Genomic DNA, 17,537 nt, shown 5'->3' with positions numbered 1-17,537 from the left:
CTATTGGGTGAAATAGATTTGTGACCTGTTGCCACAAGAAAAGGGCAACCAGTGAAGAACAAACACCATTGTAAATATTTTCCCTTTTCTACTTTAACTATTTGCACATCGTTACGACACTATATATAGACATAATATGACATTTGAAATGTCTTTATTATTTTGGAACTTGTGTGAGTGTAATATTTACTGTTCACTTTTTATCCATTTCACGTTTATCAAGCCAATAAAGCCATTGAATTGAAGAGAGAGAAGAGAGAGAGAGAGAGAGAGAGAGAGAGAGAGAGAGAGAGAGAGAGAGAGAGAGAGAGAGAGAGAGAGAGAGAGAGATGCATCTAACAACTGTGTAGATTGACACAGAGTAAGTAACAGATGTAATACTCACATTTGGATGGACAAATGCCCCACAATTCATTGTCTTGGTAGTTTGTTTCAATGGCACACCAAAGCCGTCTATCAGAGGAGTCTATCGAGGTGCAGTCTCCATACCATTGGTCTTTGTACCGGAAAGGAAACTGACAGGGACGGCCAAACGCGTTTCCTTCGATGGTAAAGAGCTCTGAAAAGGGGATAGTGGTTACTGTGGGTACTGTATGTAGCTCAGTGTGACGTGGGACCCCAAGGATTTTACTATATTAGTGTGTCTGCCATCTTGCCTCCCTGTGTGACCTTGTTGGGGAACACGGCCTTCTATACTAACACTCTTACGGGAATCTGGCTGTGAGTGTGTCCCTGTGTTACTGTACGTTGTGGATTCACAGGGAAAAATGACGTTTCTTTTCAATAAAATGTACTTATAAATACTGTCTGATGTAGTTATATGTAACCTGTAAAATAACTGTCTGATGTAGAGTTATATGTAACCTGTAAAATATACTGTCTGATGTAGTTATATGTAACTGTAAAATATACTGTCTGATGTAGTTATATGTAACCTGTAAAGAAAATGTACTGTCTAATGAATGTGGGTTATATGTAACCTGTAAAGTATAAAATATACTGTCTGATGTAGTTATATGTAACCTGCTTCTTTTGAAGTGTGTTGAGACTTGGTCCATTTTGTCCAAAATCCATTTTACAATCCTAAACAATGAGAACCTTGTGTTTGTAATCCCGTACCTCTGTGGGTCCTTGAGCAGGGGCCGTCCGTTGTACCAGAGATGATCCAGCGACTCCGAGGCCCCGTGTATCTGGACAGCACCAGATCATTGTTGTCGTTGACGTGGAGGTACAGAGTCTGTCCTTTCAGGGTGAGCAGTGTGTTGTTACTACACTCCCACTGCTGAAGGTGGCTGTTCTCATCACAGTCAGAATTCACCAGGGTACTACCCTCTGTCTTCCCAGAAACCCCAGCACACTTCCTAATGTTGGTGTAGTAGAGACGTCCCTCTGACACCCAGCGTGCCAGATCCTGTCTAACGCCACTTGCTGCATTGAAGAGATTGAAGGGACCGTCTACAAAGAAAAATTACAACAATCACTAACCAGCATTGAAGAGATTGAAGGGACCGTCTACAAACAAAAATTACAACAATCACTAACCAGCATTGACATAATAGGCAAACATTTGAACACTTTAATTGAACCCTCTTTCATGAGGACTTTTTAACAGTCGTAGGGCTACATAAAACTGTTATAGGGCTACATAACACTGTTATAGAGCTATATAAAACTGTCATAGAGCTATATAACACTGTCAGAGAGCTCCATAAAACTGTCATAGGGCGCCATAAAACTGTCATAGGGCTCCATAGCACTGTCATAGAGCCATATAACACTGTCATAGAGCTATATAACACTGTCATAGAGCTATATAAAACACTGTCATAGGGCTACATAACACTGTCATAGGGCTACATAACACTGACATAGAGCTACATAACATTGTTATAGAGCTATATAAAACACTTTCATAGGGCTACATAACACTGTTATAGAGCTATATAACACTGTCATAGGGCTACATAACACTGCCATAGGGCTACATAACACTGTCATAGGGCTACATAACACTGTCATAGGGCTACATAAATCCTATTAAGGCCAGGCACCACACCCTCATAGGATATTATTTTTCCTTAATCAATATCACAATCAACTTTTACCAGTTGAATGTAAACACAAATCTACTACTTTTAAGTATAAAGAAAATCTGCAGTATGCTATTAACATATGCAAATTAGGCATTCTCAATAAATATGTGCATATTTGCATATGGTGGAAATCCATTTTTCTGGACACTGGATGAAGTCAGACTAAATATTTTGTTTTTTGTTTTGTTAAGACACTCCAGAACCGGACTTGTTCAGAGCAGATACTGAAAACCAACTTAAAAGATACCAAAAACAATTTAGTCCAATCAATGTTGGTAAAAATCATGTGGCAATTCCTTGGAACTGATTTCTCTGTGTGTGTGTGTGTGTGTGTGTGTGTGTGTGTGTGTGTGTGTGTGTGTGTGTGTGTGTGTGTGTGTGTGTGTGTGTGTGTGTGTGTGTGTGTGTGTGTGTTGCACAACAATGAACAAGCTAAGTTAGCTAGCTAGTTAACATCAGCTTACGAGGTTACATCCAGGCTACGTATTGAACTTCCTCTCAGGCCAGTGGAACAACATAGTAACGTATGGTTAGATCAGACTCGCTGTTTCTCTCGTTCAGGTGTTGACACAGAGGGGCGCTGTTTCCCATGCTAGGATGTTTTCCCTGGGAGATACATTCAGCCACTTGTGAATTGAATGAAAATTATGAAAACACAGAGAGACTAAAGATAAAAATGATAAAATAATGTATTTTTTGTTGGTAAATTATTTGGTGAAGCGTGGCTTCCCTTGGCATCCATGAATACACGTCATTGCCCACACATACAATACAATTGTCTGTAAGGTCCCTCAGTCTAGTAGTACATTTAAAGCACTGATTTAACCACAAAGACCAGGGAGGATTTCCAATGCCTCGCAAATAAGGGCACCTATTGGTAGATGGGTAAAAAAAAAATAGCAGACATTGAATATCCCTTTGAGCATGGTGAAGTTATTAATTACACTTTGGATGGTGTATCAATACACCCAGTCACTACAAAGATACAGGACTCCTTCCTAACTCAGTTGCCGGAGAGGAAGGAAACAACTCAGGGATTTCACCGTGAGCCGAATGGTGACTTGAAAACAGTTACAGAGTTTAATGGCTGTTATAGGAGAAAACTGAGGATGGATCAACAACATTGTAGTTACTCCACAATACTAACCTAAATGACAGAGTGAAAATAAGGAAGCCCACAGAGAATAAAATATTTCAAAACATGCATCCTATTTGCAGGCACTAAAGTAATACTGCAAAATATGAGGCAAAGAAATAAATGTTTTCTCCTGAATACAAAGCGTTATGTTTGGGGCGAATCCAACACAACACATCACTGAGTACCACTCTTCATATTTTCAACAATGGTGGTGGCTGCATCATGTTATGGGTATTTTAATTTAAAAAAATTATTTAACAAGGCAAGTCATTTAAGAACAGATTCTTATTTACAATGACGGCCTACCATGGCCAAACCAGTGCACCGCCCTATGGGACTCCCAATTACGGCCTGGATTTCAACCAGGGACTGTAGTGATGCCTCTTGCACTAAGATCTAGTGCCTTAGACCGCTGCGCCACTCGGGAGCCCACTCGGTATGCTTGTAATCGTTAAGGACTTGGCAAAACTCAGAAACTTTTTGTCAAAAAATTATGCAGAAAATGTATCCATGCTTTTGACACTTCTAGATTACTGGAATGCTCTACTTTCCGGCTACCGGGATAAAGTACTAAATAAACTTCAGTTAGTGCTAAACACGGCTGCTAGAATCTTGACTAGAACCCCCAAATGTTATCATATTACTCCAGTGCTAGTCTCTCTACACTGGCTTCCTGTTAAGGCAGATTTAAAGGCTTAACTGTTAACTTACAAAGCATTACATGGGCTTGCTCCTACCTATCTCTCTGATTTGGTCCTGCCGTATATACCTACACGTACACTACAGACACAAGACACAGGCCTCCTTACTGTCAGTAGAATTTCTAAGCAAACATCTGGAGGCAGGGTTTTCTCCATGTGAGACACAGACTCTGTCTCGACCTGTAAGTCTTTACTTTTTTTGAAGACTCATCTCTTCAGTAAGTCCTATGACTGAGTGTTGTCTGGCCCAGGGATGCGAAGGTGAACGGAAAGGCACTGGAGCGACGAACCGCCCTTGTCTCTGCCTGGCTGGTTCCCCTCTCTCCACTGGGATTATTTGCCTCTGACCCTATTACGGGGGCTGACTCACTGGCTTACTAGTGTTCTTCCATGCTGTCCTTGGGAGGGGTGCATCACTTGAGTGGGTTGAGTCACTGACTCCTTGCTGTCCCCAGTCCACCTGGTGCTGCTGCTGCTCCAATTTCAACTGTTCTGCCTGCGGCTATGGAACCTTGACCTGTTCACCGGATGTGCTACCTGTCCCAGACCTGCTGTTGTTGACTCCCTCTCTCTACCGCACCTGCTGTATCTAACTCTGAATCCTGAGGTGCTGACCTGTTGCACCCTCGACAACCACTGTGATTATTATTATTTCACCCTGCTGGTCATCTATGAACGTTTGAACATCTTGGCCATGTTCTGTTATAATCTCAACCTGGCACAGCCAGAAGAGGACTGGCCACCCCTCAGAGCCTGGTTCCTCTCTAGGTTTCTTCCTAGGTTCCTGCCTTTCTAGGGAGTTTTTCCTAGCCACCGTGCTTCTACATCTGCACTGCTTGCAGTTTGGGGTTTTAGGCTGGATTTCTGTATAGTACTTTGTGACATTGGCTGATTAAAAAGGGCTTTATAAATACATTTGATTGATGAACAACATTCCTGTTTCAGGTGTAAACTAATAACCAATGAGATAAACAACATACCTGTTTCAGGAGCCCCCAGGGTGGTTTGAATGAAGAGCATCAGTACAGTTATCATGATGGTTGTCATGGTCCCAGTAGGGTTGTGCCTGACATACAGACCTCCTACAGCAGAGTGGAGTGTTCTGTGCGACTGGGTCTGCTATTTATTAACCATCAAGTTCTCTGTCACATGACATCTTTTTTTCTTCTCTATCAATGGATGTTGTGACATTTCAACACTTTTCTGGTGAATGGGAGGTGCACTGACACCCTCGATCAGCCAACATGTACTCACTACGTCAGGGTTTACGATTCGCTGAAAACACTGTGGTGTTGAAAATAATATATACCACAAGTCATGAGTCAATAGTCAATTTCTGGGCCCCGAATGGCATTCTATTCCGATATAGAACCCTGTGGGCCCTGGTTAAAAGTAGTGCACTACAAAGGGCCCTGGTTAAAGGTAGTGCACTACAAAGGGAATAGGGTGCCATTTAGGATGTAAATCACTAACCAATGTCTGTTCATCCCAACAGGTTAGATGGTTATTACAACAATGTAAAGTAATCCTACGTGTCATCTCATTAGCTACAATAACCAGCACAATAGGAGCATCCCAAATGGCACCCTATATAGTGAATAATAAGGTGCCATTTGGGACGCTAACCTATACCTGGCTAACGGCTAGCTGTCAGACTATACCTGGCTAACGGCTAGCTGTGAGACTATACCTGGTAACGGCTAGCTGTCAGACTATACCTGGCTAAGGGCTAGCTGTCAGACTATACCTGGCTAAGGGCTAGCTGTCAGACTATACCTGGCTAACAGCAAGCTGTCAGAATATACCTACTAACGGCTAGCTGTCAGACTATACCTGGCTAACAGCTAGCTGTCAGATTATACCTGGCTAACGGCTGGCTGTCAGACTATATCTGGCTAACGGCTAGCTGTCAGACTATACCTGGCTAACGGCTAGCTGTCAGACTATACCTGGCTAACGGCTAGCTGTCAGACTATACCTGGTAACGGCTAGCTGTCAGACTATACCTGGCTAACGGCTAGCTGTCAGACTATACCTGGCTAACGGCTGGCTGTCTGTTTCATAATTGTCACTCTTTCAGGAATTTGACCCTGACCTCAGGGAGTGAAAATAGTCTAACGGCTGGCTGTCAGACTATACCTGGCTAACGGCTAGCTGTCAGACTATACCTGGCTAACGGCTAGCTGTCAGACTACCTGGCTAACGGCTAAGGAGGACAAAGATCAGCTTATGAAAACATTACTTGCGGACAGCTCTGATTCATCCTTGAGCACACAGAAAGAGAGGGGTGTGTGTGTTTGAGAAAGAAGAAGTGGTACCATGGGGCCCCAGGGAGCAATGGCCTCTACCACCACACACCCTCGAAGACGGGAAGAACAGAGGGGACGTGATTCACCAGAACACAGGAAGCAACTGGCTGAGTGCTAAGGAGGACAAAGACCAGCTAGGTCTACTATCCTACTGGAACCTATAGACCAGCTTGGTCTACTATCCTACTGGAACCTATAGACCAGCTAGGTCTACTATCCTACTGGAACCTATAGACAAGCTAGGTCTGCTATCCTACTGGAACCTATAGACCAGCTAGGTCTACTATCCTACTGGCACCTATAGACCTACAGCTAGGTTAACTATCCTACTGGAACCTATAGACCAGCTAGGTCTACTATCCTACTGGAACCTATAGACCAGCTAGGTCTACTATCCTACTGGAACCTATAGACCAGCTAGGTCTACTATCCTACTGGAACCTATAGACCAGCTAGGTCTACTATCCTACTGGAACCTATAGACCACAGCTAGGTCTACTATCCTACTGGAACCTATAGACCACGGCTAGGTCTACTATCCTACTGGAACCTATAGACCAGCTAGGTCTACTATCCTACTGGATCCTATAGACCAGCTAGGTCTACTATCCTACTGGAACCTATAGACCAGCTAGGTCTACTATCCTACTGGAACCTATAGACCAGCTAGGTCTACTATCCAACTGGAACCTATAGACCTACAGCTAGGTCTACTATCCTACTGGAACCTATAGACCTACAGCTAGGTCTACTATCCTACTGGAACCTATAGACCTACGGCTAGGTCTACTATCCTACTGGAACCTATAGACCAGCTAGGTCTACTATCCTACTGGAACCTATAGACCAGCTAGGTCTACTATCCTACTGGAACCTATAGACCTACAGCTAGGTCTACTATCCTACTGGAACCTATAGACCTACAGCTAGGTCTACTATCCTACTGGAACCTATAGACCTACAGCTAGGTCTACTATCCTACTGGAACCTATAGACCAGCTAGGTCTACTATCCTACTGGAACCTATAGACCAGCTAGGTCTACTATCCTACTGGAACCTATAGACCTACAGCTAGGTCTACTATCCTACTGGAACCTATAGACCCAGCTAGGTCTACTATCCTACTGGAACCTATAGACCTACAGCTAGGTCTACTATCCTACTGGAACCTATAGACCTACAGCTAGGTCTACTATCCTACTGGAACCTATAGACCAGCTAGGTCTACTATCCTACTGGAACCTATAGACCAGCTAGGTCTACTATCCTACTGGAACATATAGTGAAATGTGAAATATAGGACAACAGCAATGGAAACTTCAGGACTATCAACCATCTTCTCATTTGTTTGTTATGAGTCTATATGGCTAAAGCAAAGCCAATAACACAGGATGATTAACACCAGTGCATTTGCTTCAACGGATAGAGTGATAGATTGGTACTGATTAATTGATAGAGTGGTAGATTGGTACTGATTCATTGATAGAGTGATAGATTGGTACTGATTCATTGATAGAGTGATAGATTGGTACTTATTCGTTGATAGAGTGATAGATTGGTACTGATTCGTTGATAGAGTGATAGATTGGTACTGATTCGTTGATAGAGTGATAGATTGGTACTGATTCGTTGATAGATTGGTACTGATTCGTTGATAGAGTGATAGATTGGTACTGATTCATTGATAGAGTGGTAGATTGGTACTGATTCATTGCGTCAACGCTTACGGTGCACAAAGACAGAGCTGCATTATCATCAAAACCACAGTTGGGCAATATTCAGGCAAACGCAATTCTCGGAAACAACCAATAATACAGGGACCCCACCCACACAGCAGAGAAATTCATAAGAAATGCGTGATGCTCTCTCATCTATCAGTATCACTTTCCTTTATGTGTCGTCTGATTTCCCACTACATTATAGGTTGTTCTTAGAATTGTGTCTGACTGAATATTGCCTAACTGTGATATGGACGATGATGCAGCTCTGTCTTTGTGAGTCTAAAGCGTTGAGGTGGACACATAACATCAGTACTGGAGACACAACATCCTGATATGAGATTGACAGTTGTTGGCCTTTCATAACATTGACTAAAAACCTTTTTAAAAAGTACTGACTGAACCTTAAGAGAAGGAGGACAGCTAACCTGACTGATACCTCTAAGCCAGTAGGTAAAATAGAGGACAGCTAACCTGCCTGATACCTCTAAGCTAGTAGTTAAAGTAGAGGACAGCTAACCTGCCTGATACCTCTAAGCTAGTAGTTAAAGTAGAGGACAGCTAACCTGACTGATAGCGCTAAGTTAGCTTTGGGAAACAACATTGAGAGACTTTGTATTGGTTGGACTCCCTGAGTTGTGTATCGTTCTGGCAACGGAAAATAACCCGACCACAATATAGCCGCTACCCCAATAAAATGTTTCCTGTCAACAAATGTATAATCTCTAAGAGCTCTTCTTACCAGATGTAAAGTGAAATGTGTCCATCGCTATCAAATCAAACAGATCAAGAGATATCATTTGCCGTTATAGTGCCACCGTTTGGTCGATCTGAATATGCTTGCATATGTTAATTCTTGACAGTGTTTGGAACATGTGTACCAAGTTTTGTTACAATACCAATATTATTGTCTGATTTATATGCATTTATGTGCCAGGTCACGCCAATCTGAATGTTTATTGGTCAATATTGTTTTAGGTCTGGAAAATGTTGAGAGACATTGGTCCATAGATGCTATATATCAAGTTTTGGTATTTTGGGGATATTTTATTAGGATCCCCATTAGCTGTTGCAAAAGCCTTTGGCCGTTTCATGCATGTTAACATTAGAAGCCTACTCCCTAAGTTTGTTTAACTCACTGCTTTAGCACACTCTGCCAACCCGGATGTCTTAGCCGTGTCTGAATCCTGGCTTAGGAAGACCACCAAAAACCATAACATCTCCATCCCTAACTTTAACATTTTCCGCCAAGATAGAACTGCCAAAGGGGGCGGAGTTGCAATCTACTGCAAAGATAGCCTGCAGAGTTCTGTATTACTCTCCAAGTCTGTACCCAAACAATTTGAGCTTCTACTTCTAAAAAATCACCTTTCCATAAACAAGTCTTTCACTGTTGTCGCTTGCTATAGATCACCCTCTGCCCCCAGCTGTGCCCTCGACACCATATGTGAATTGATTGCCCCCCATCTATCTTCTGAGCTCGTGCTGCTAGGTGACCTAAACTGGGACATGCCTAATACCCCGGCCATCTTACAATCTAAGCTTGATGCCGTCAATCTCACACAATTATCAATGAACCTACCAGGTAGAACCCCAAATCCGTAAACACGGGCACCCTCATAGATATCATCCTAACTAACTCGCCCTCCAAATACACATCTGCTGTTTTCAATCAAAGATCTCAGCGATCACTGCCTCATTGCCTGCATCCGTAATGGTTCTGCGACCAAACGACCACCCCTCATCACTGTCAAACGCTCCCTAAAACACTTCTGCGAGCAGGCCTTTCTAATCGACCTGGCCGGGGTATCGTGGAATGACATTGACCTCATCCCGTCAGTAGAGGATGCCTGGTTATCCATTAAAAGTGCCTTCCTCACCATCTTAAATAAGCATGCCCCATTCAAAAAATGTAGAATTAGGAATAGATATAGTCCTTGGTTCACTCCAGACCTGTCTGCCCTTGACCAGCACAAAAACATCCTGTGGCGTTCTGCATTAGCATCGAATAGCCCCCGTGATATGCAACTTTTCAGGGAAGTTAGGAACAAATATACACAGGCAGTTAGGAAAGCTAAGGCTAGCTTTTTCAAACAGAAATTTGCATCCTGTTGTACAAACTCAAAAAAGTTCTGGGACACTGTAAAGTCCATGGAGAATAAGAGCACCTCCTCCCAGCTGCCCACTGCTCTGAGGCTAGGAAATACTGTTACCACCGATTAAATCCACTATAATTGAGAATCTCAATAAGCATTTCTCTTCGACTGGCCATGCTTTCCACCTGGCTACCCCTACCCTGGTCAACTGCTCGGCACCCTCCACAGCAACCCGCCAAAGCCCCCACCATTTCTCCTTCACCCATATCCAGATAGCTGATGTACTGAAAGAGCTGCAAAATCTGGACCCCTACAAATCAGCCGGACTAGACAATCTGGACCCTCTCTTTCTAAAATGATCTGCCGAAATTGTTGCAACTCCTATTACTAGCCTGTTCAACCTCTCTTTCGTATCGTCTGAGATTCCCAAAGATTGGAAAGCTGCCGCGGTCATCCCCCTCTTCAAAGGGGATGACACTCTAGACCCAAACTGCTACAGACCTATATCTCTCCTACCCTGTCTTTCTAAGGTCTTCGAAAGCCAAGTTAACAAACAGATTACCGTCCACTTCGAATCATACGTACCTTCTCCGCTATGTAATCCGGTTTCAGAGCTGGTCATGGGTGCACCTCAGCCACGCTCAAGGTCCTAAACGACATCGTAACCGCCATCGATAAGAGACATTACTGTGCAGCCGTATTCATCGACCTGGCCAAGGCTTTCGACTCTGTCAATCACCACATTCTTATTAGCAGACTCGACAGCCTTGGTTTCTCAAATGACTGCCTCGCCTGGTTTACCAACTACTTCTCTGATAGAGTTTAATGTGTGAAATCGGAGGGTCTGTTGTCCGGACCTCTGGCAGTCTCTATGGGGGTGCCACAGGGTTCAATTCTCGGGCCGACTCTCTTCTCTGTGTACATCAATGATGTCGCTCTTGCAGCTGGTGATTCTCTGATCCACCTCTACGCAGACGATACCATTCTGTATACATCTGATGCCCTTCATTGGACACGGTGTTAACTAACCTCCAAACGAGCTTCAATGCCGTACAACTTTCCTCTCGTGGCCTCCAACTGCTCTTAAACGCAAGTAAAACTAAATGCATGCTATTCAATCAATCACTGCCCGCACCTGCCCGTCCGTCCAGCATCACTACTCTGGACGGCTCTGTCTTAGAATGCGTGGACAACTACAAATACCTAGATGTCATATTACAGGACCTACAGGACCTACCTATAACAGGACCTACAGGACCTACCTATAACAGGACCTACCTATAACAGGACCTACCTATAACAGGACCTACCATAACAGGACCTACTTTAACAGGACCTACAGAACCTACCTATAACAGGACCTACAGAACCTACCTATAACAGAACCTACCTATAACAGGACCTACAGAACCTACCTATAACAGGACCTACAGAACCTACCTATAACAGAACCTACCTATAACAGGACCTACAGAACCTACCTATAACAGGACCTACCTTTAACAGGACCTACCTATAACAGGACCTACAGGACCTACCTAAAACAGAACCTACAGGACCTACCTATAACAGAACCTACAGAACCTACCTATAACAGGACCTACAGGACCTACCTATAACAGGACCTACCTATAACAGGACCTACAGGACCTACAGGACCTACCTATAACAGGACCTACAGGACCTACCTATAACAGGACCTACCTATAACAGGACCTACAGGACCTACATAACAGGACCTACAGGACCTACCTATAACAGGACCTACAGGACCTACAGGACCTACCTATAACAGGACCTACCTATAACAGGACCTACACTCTTAGAAAAAAAGGTTCCAAAACGGTTCTTATGCTGTCAGTCAGCAGAAACACAGTTTCTGTGTTTTATTACAGTAAACTATAATTTTTTTTACGTGGGTGAGGCAGATATACAGCATTTAAAAATATGTATATTATTTGTCCATGATTAGATAGTGAAAAAACTCATAGGATAACCTTTTCTTCCCAGGTAGAACCATTTTGGACTCCATGTGGAACCCTCTTTGTAAAGAGTTCTACATAGATCTCAAATGGGATCTATCTGGAACCAAAAGGGTTTCTTCAAAGGGTTCTCCTGTGAGGACAGCTGAAGAACCCTTTTAGGTTCTAGAGAGTACCTTTTTTAAAAGTGTAGACCATAAATGTTTTCCCTACAGGATATAGAAAAGAGCAGTAAACACTACAGTAAATACTAGGGTATACTGCAGTCGGCAAAAACACTACAGTAAATACTATGATATACTGCAGTCTGCAAAAACACTACAGCAAATACTATAATATACTGCAGTCCGCAAAAACACTACAGCAAATACTATAATATACTGCAGTCGGCAAAAACACTACAGCAAATACTATAATATACTGCAGTCTGCAAAAACACTACAGTAAATACTAGAGTATACTGCAGTCTGCAAAAACACTACAGTTGTCACGTCCTGGCCAGTATAAGGGTTAATTGGTATTGTAGTTTGGTCAGGACGTGGCAGAGGGTATTTGTTTTATGTGGTTCAGGGTGGTGTTTTTGTAGTAAGGGCATTTGATTTAGTATTCCGGGGTTTTTGGGCACTGTTTGAGATTCATGTATTCTATGTTTAGTCTAGGTAGTCTGTTTCTATGTTGAGTTAATTGGGGTGGACTTCCAATTGAAGGCAGCTGTGTGGTGTTGCCTTTAATTGGAAGTCCTATATTAGTTGGGTGTGTTTGTCTGTGTGTTGGTGGGAGATTGTTCTGTGTTTAGCCTTGTGCCTTGCCAGACTGTTTGTTGATCATTCGTTCTCTTTTTGTTATTTTGGTGTTCATTTTGGAATTTATTAAAAGTCAAGATGAGCATAAACATACTGCTGCGTTTTGGTCCTCCTTAACCAACGACAACCGTGACAACAGTAAATACTATAGTATACTGCAGTCGGCAAAAACACTACAGCAAATACTATAATATATACTTTAGTTTAAGTATAGTAATACAATAGTAGTTATAGTATAGTAAACTGGAAATACTATAGTGTACTACAGTAATATATGGAAAAACACTATAGTCAATTCTACAATACAGTTCTCAAAGATACTACAGTCAGCAGAAACACTACAGTCCTAAAAAACACGACAGTTTTTGAACTATTGTAATAGTAAAGTATTTATATTATAGTAAACTATAAAAAAAATTGTATGTGGGTGAGGCACATATATAGCATTTAAAAAAATATATATGATTTGTCCATGATTAGATAGTGAAAAAACTCAGCAATCTCTTTCAGAATTTCTATAATCAGTAAAAGCTCATTGACCAAAATTTCTAAAAATGCTTATATAGTGTTTTGGAATTAAATTATTCATATACACACAATCACTGTCACGTCCTGACCAGTAAAGGGGGTTATTTGTTATTGTAGTTTGGTCAGGACGTGGCAGGGGGTGTTTGTTTTATGTGTTTCGGAGTGTTTGGTTTATGTTCTATGTTAGTATATTTCTATGTTTATTCTAGTGTGTCTATTTCTATGTTTAAGTTTCTTGGGTTGACCTTCAATTGGAGGCAGCTGTTCCTCGTTGTCTCTAATTGAAGGCCCTATTTAGTAGGGGTGTTTGTTCCTGTGTTTTGTGGGTGGTTGTTTCCTGTTTTGTGTATGTTGCACATGACAGGACTGTTTACGGTCGTTTTGTTGTTTTGTTAATTTAGAGATAAATAAAAGTGAATATGAGCACTTCACACGCCGCGTCTTGGTCCCCTTTAGACGACAAACGTTACAGAACCACCCACCATGACTGGATCAATCGGCAGAGATGGACACCTGGTCGGTATTGGAGTGGATAGAGAGAAGAAACTGGACTTGGGGGCAAGTTATTGAATGTTATCGGAGCCTATCGGGGAAGAACGAGAGGCAGCCCACCCAATTTTTTTGAAGAGGGGCACACGGGTAGTTTGGCTGGGCCAGAGGTGAGCCCTAAGCAAACTCCCTGTGCTTATTGTGGTGAGCATGTGCCTGCTTCTCGCACTCTCTCTCCGGTAAGCCTCCATAGTCCAGTACGTCCTGTTCCTGCTCCTCGCACTAGCGCTGAGGTGCGTGTTACTAGGCTGGCGCCTCCAAAGCCGGTCCCACGCATCAGGCCTTCAGTGCACAGTCCCCATCCTGAGCTTCCGGCGACATCCCACAGTCCGGAGCCTCCGGGACGGCCCACAGTCCGAGGAGCCTCCGGAGACGCTCCTCTGCCCTGAGTCTCCAGCGACGTGCCTCAGCCCGAGGTCTGCAGCGATGCGCCTTAGCCAAGAGCCTTCTGCAGTGGTCTACAGCCATGAGCTTTCAAGGGGGGTGGGCAGGCTGGAATATGGACTAAAGCCGGAGCCTGAGCCACCTCCGTAGTTGGAGGATTGGGAGGGGGGGGTGTAGCACGGAAGCCGTCGGTGACGGTAGCCACCCACCCTCCCTTCCCTCCCTTTATTTGGGGTTAATTTTGTGTTTTTTGTTTGAGGTGCATATGGGGTCTGCACCTTTGGGGGGGGTACTGTCACGTCCTGACCAGTAAAGGGGGTTATTTGTTATTGTAGTTTGGTCAGGGCGTGGCTGGTGGTGTTTGTTTTATGTGTTTCGGGGTTTTTGGTTTATGTTCTATGTTAGTATATTTCTATGTTTATTCTAGTGTGTCTATTTCTATGTTTAAGTTTCTTGGGTTGACCTTCAATTGGAGGCAGCTGTTCCTCGTTGTCTCTAATTGAAGGCCCTATTTAGTAGGGGTGTTTGTTCCTGTGTTTTGTGGGTGGTTGTTTCCTGTTTTGTGTATGTTGCACCTGACAGGACTGTTTACGGTCGTTTTGTTGATTTAGAGTTGAATAAAAGTGAATATGAGCACTTCACACGCCGCGTCTTGGTCCCCTTTAGACGACAAACGTTACAATCACACAATTACATTTGTTACTCAATGGTGGTAGTGTCAAGGTTAGAGAGCTGGGTTGCCGGTTCGAATCTCAGGACTGGTTGGGAAAATCTGTAGAGATTGAGCTGGCAACTAGCTGGTTGCCAACTATTGAGTTAACAAAGCCATCACCTACAGAGAGATGAACCTGGAGAAGAGTCCCCTAAGCAAGCTGGTCCTGGGGCTCTGTTCACAAACAGCAACACAATTAGGACAGCAACACAATTAGACCCAAACAAATCATGAGAAAACAAAAAGATAATTACTTGACACATTGGAAAGAATTAACAAAAAAAATCAGAGTAAACTCGAATGCTATTTGGCCCTAAACAGAGAGTACACAGTGGCAGAATACCTGACCACTGTGACTGACCCACACTTTTAAGGAAAGCTTTGACTATGTACAGACTCAGTGAGCATAGCCTTGCTATTGAGAAAGGCCGCCGTAGGCAGACATGTCTCTCAAGAGAAGACAGGCTATGTGCAACACTGCCCACAAAATGATGTGGAAACTGAGCTGCACTTCCTAACCTCCTGCCAAATGTATGACCATATTAGAGACACATATTTCCCTCAGATTACACAGACTCACAAAGAATTCGAAAACAAACCCAATTTTGATAAACTCCCATAGAGATAAAGAGAGAGAGACAGAGAGACACAGAGAGAGAGAGATAAAGAGAGACAGAGAGAGAGACAGAGATATTTCGATTTTTATATTTATTACATTCTACTATTTTACTATTATTTTACTACTATTTTATTGTTATTCTTTTTATATTTAATTTTGTATTATTATTCACTGCCATTTTATATTATTATCTGTTATTGTTTAAAATTGTATTACAATGTATATTGTATACATTGTTGCTTTGGCAATATTGACACAATGTTTTTCATGCCAATAAAGCAGCTCGAATTTGAAATTGAGAGAGAGAGAGAGAGAGAGAGAGAGAGAGAGAGATACAGCGAGAGAGAGATACAGCGAGAGAGAGATACAGCGAGAGAGAGATACAGCGAGAGAGAGAGAGAGAAAAAGAAAAGAAAAGACTAAAATAATGATTTTCCAGAGAAGATCCAGATCTCAGGGAATTAGACCAAAGTTCTCAATTGGTACAAAATATATAGAGTACTGTACACACTACAATTACTTAGGTTTAAAAATAAGCTCAACTGGACACCTTAATGAGGCAGTGAATGAACTGAGAGAGAAAGCACGCAGGGCATTCTACGCCATTAAAAAGCAAATTCAAATTGAAATACCTATTAAAATTTGGCTAAAACTAATTGAATATGTCATTGAACCAATTGCACTTTATGGCAGCGAGGTGTGGGGTCCACTTGCAAAACAAGATTTCATCAAATGGGACAAACACCCCATTGAAACCCTACATGCAGAGTTCTGTAAGATTCTCCTACGTGTCCAGAGGAAAACTACAAACAATGCATGCAGGGCAGAATTAGGCCAATATCCACTAATAATAAAAACTCAAAAAAGAGCAATTAAGTTTTGGAAACATCTAAAATACAGTGACCCCCTCTCATATCATTACCAAGCCCTGCAATGCCAAGAGCTGAGCAAAGAAAAGAGTCCCCTCATCCAGCTGGTCCTGGGGCTGAGTTCACAAACCTGTTCTACTAACACACTGAAGCCTCAGGACCCTCATCCAGCTGGTCCTGGGACTGAGTTCACTAACCTGTTCTACTAACACACTGAAGCCTCAGGACCCTCATCCAGCTGGTCCTGGGGTGGTTCACAAACCTGTTCTACTAACACACTGAAGCCTCAGGACCCTCATCCAGCTGGTCCTGGGACTGAGTTCACTAACCTGTTCTACTAACACACTGAAGCCTCAGGACCCTCATCCAGCTGGTCCTGGGGCTGAGTTCACTAACCTGTTCTACTAACACACTGAAGCCTCAGGACCCTCATCCAGCTGGTCCTGGGGCTGAGTTCACTAACCTGTTCTACTAACACACTGAAGCCTCAGGACCCTCATCCAGCTGGTCCTGGGACTGAGTTCACTAACCTGTTCTACTAACACACTGAAGCCTCAGGACCCTCATCCAGCTGGTCCTGGGGCTGAGTTCACAAACCTGTTCTACTAACACACTGAAGCCTCAGGACCAGAACATCCAATCAATCAGAATAAACCAAATTACAACACAGTCAAAACAAAACTACATTGTTTATTGGGAAACACAAGCACAAACACAAAGCAAAATACAGTGCTATCTGGCCCTAAATCGACAGTACACTATGGCTAAATATTTGACCATGGTTACTGATCAAAACCTTAGAAAAACCTTGACAAAGTACAGGCTCAGTGAGCACAGCCTTGCCATTGAGAAGGGTAGACACAGGAAAACCTGGCTCCCTGTAGAGGAAAGGCTGTGCAACCACTGCACCACAGCAGAACCTGAGACGGATCTGCATTTCCTGACAAAATGTCAAAAATATAAAACAATTAGAGAGTGTCATTTCCCCAAATTTGAAACCCTTATTCAAGGTTTCAAAGACCTCTCTGATGAGGA

General features: G+C 42.9%; 1 pseudogene; it reads right to left on the bottom strand.

Moving 5' to 3' along the window:
• LOC106585517 (macrophage mannose receptor 1-like) overlaps positions 1–5,051 on the bottom strand; it is a 38,864-nt pseudogene extending 33,813 nt beyond the window's left edge.
• Positions 5,052–17,537: the final 12,486 nt, after the last annotated feature.

Source organism: Salmo salar, chromosome ssa03 (genome assembly GCF_905237065.1).
Source record: "Salmo salar chromosome ssa03, Ssal_v3.1, whole genome shotgun sequence".
Lineage (NCBI taxonomy): Eukaryota > Metazoa > Chordata > Actinopteri > Salmoniformes > Salmonidae > Salmo > Salmo salar.
Note: the sequence above shows the minus strand (reverse complement) of the source record. Positions and strands in the feature narration are given on the sequence as shown.